At 40.7% G+C, this 2,137-nt stretch overlaps 1 pseudogene; it reads left to right on the top strand.

The window, feature by feature from the left end:
- The first annotated feature begins 1,265 nt into the window (after nt 1–1,265).
- Nucleotides 1,266–1,810, top strand: LOC106830405 (ubiquitin-conjugating enzyme E2 E3 pseudogene; annotated as a pseudogene).
- Nucleotides 1,811–2,137: the final 327 nt, after the last annotated feature.

Raw genomic sequence — 2,137 nt, 5'->3', positions numbered from 1 at the left:
CATAGATATGTATCTTATACTTTGGGTTATAATTCAATACTACTTTATTTTGTTGCTCAAACCATTCCAGCTTTGGCCATTGGGAGCTCTTTCAGTTGGCTTCTGTGTCCCCGTGAAATATTTCCATCATTGTGCATGTGTGTGTCTGTGTGTGCGCTTTGAGCCCTTCCTTACTTTCTGACACTACAAGTTCTCCTGGCTCGTCTTGTATATTCCCTGCTACAGCCCTAGAATCAGTCATTTCTCCAAGAGGTCCTAGTTCCTTTAATTGGAGAATGGTTCTAGAAACCGAGATCTGGGTGCTAGGTATGCTTGTTGCTACTAGGTGTCCTTGCTTCTAGGCCCTTTTGTCTAACAGAATAAGGAAATATATAGGTGTATGTTAACCTCTGTATATACAGGTCTATAAATATCTCTATATGTATTTATCTGAATCTATGTTAAGCTAAAATTGAGTTTGTGCTGATGTCTCCAACTCTATTCTGCTCATTACCAAATGAATCATCCTAGCTTTTCTTGTTTGTCTGTATCCTCCAGCTCCAACAGTGAGAAACTTGGCTCCCACCATCTGTCATCCATCTACTTAACTGTTTAGTTCTAGTGTATCTACATAGTGGCTTCAGAATTGTTAACCCATATCCCCATGGGAAACAAATATTAACTAAAGTCCACTGCTTATGTGTAGTTCCTTTGCCTTTAGTCTTACAGACTCTGCTCATTTCCAAACTTACTTAGGCCAGAACTTTTCTCCCCATCCCTTCAGTGAGGTTGTTTTGTACACATCATACAATTAGATTGTTTTGTCACAGTATGCATTCCATTCTGGGATCTCCCAATCTTCTAAATGATTTTTTTATTTGCATACATTGAAGCTTACTCCTGTGCTATAAAGTTCTATGGGTTTTGACAATGGCAGAGTGTCGTGTATCCATCACTCCAGTATCATATGTTAAACTTATCTCCATAAACCCTTCTCTTTTGACCCAAACCAACTTGGCCCCAAACACCATCAACAGCCTTACCCTTAAAAAAAATCTACCCTTAAAAAAAATTCTAAGGGGCACAGTCCTCTCCAACTTTCAATGTTCCACACTCCCCAGCCCAATCCTCCTTGACTTCATTTTTCCCCCACTTCCTCACCTCCCACCCCCAGCTATCTGTATTTCCTTAAGTAACAGTTTTTTCCCTCTCCCTCCCCTGCACTGTAAGAGTGCATGAGCAGGCCAGGTGAGCAGTCAAATTTTCCAAGAAACTACTTCACCAAGATGTCCAGTGATAGGCAAAGATCTGACCACAGACACCCAGCTGCTCCAGAGCCTGAAGAACAAGAAGAAAGAAAACCTGCCACTCAGCAGAAGAAAAACATAAAACTCTCTAGCAAGACCACTGCTAAATTATCCACTAGTACGAAAAGAATTCAGAAGGAGCTAGGTGAAATCGCCCTTGATCCTCTTGCTAACTGCAGTGCTGGGCCTAAAGGAGATAACATTCATAAATAGAGATTGACTATACTTGGTCCATCAGGTTCTGTGTAGGAAGGTGGTGTTTTTTTTCTGGATACCACCATTTTCATCTGATTATCCATTTAAGCCACCAAAGGTTACTTTTCACACCAGAATCTATCACTGCAACAACAGTCTAAGACTCATCTGTGTGGACATGCTTGAAGGCAACTGGAGCCCGCCTTAGACTATTTCAAAGATTTTGCTGTTGATTGGTTCCCTTTTGACAGACTTCAACCTGCAGGTCCTCTGGTTGAAGCAGAGTTGCTCAGTATTTGACCAACAGAGCAGAACATGACAAGAGATAGGAAACACAATTCACATGATTTGTGTGCAGTGTGAAGGAGCAGAGGCATCTTTTCACTGTACTACAAATCTTTATAGCCTTTACAATATGAACTTCTGTGTGTGTGTTATACTGATTCTACTCTCTGCTTTCATTCTTTGGAGACTGGGAGACTCTCCAAAAGGGTAAGTGCTATCAAGAGTAGAATGTTGTAGCTGTAGATTAGTTACATTTAAAATGGCTACTTGCAAGTCTTGCGTCTTTGGGATATTGAAACGTGTTTTGTGGTATACTAAGGATACTGGTCCTGAAGTCTACCAAATATTATAGTGCACTTTAGCTTAATTCA

Source organism: Equus asinus, chromosome 2, assembly GCF_041296235.1.
Source record: "Equus asinus isolate D_3611 breed Donkey chromosome 2, EquAss-T2T_v2, whole genome shotgun sequence".
Classification (NCBI taxonomy): domain Eukaryota; kingdom Metazoa; phylum Chordata; class Mammalia; order Perissodactyla; family Equidae; genus Equus; species Equus asinus.
This window is presented reverse-complemented; position numbering and strand designations above follow the sequence as displayed.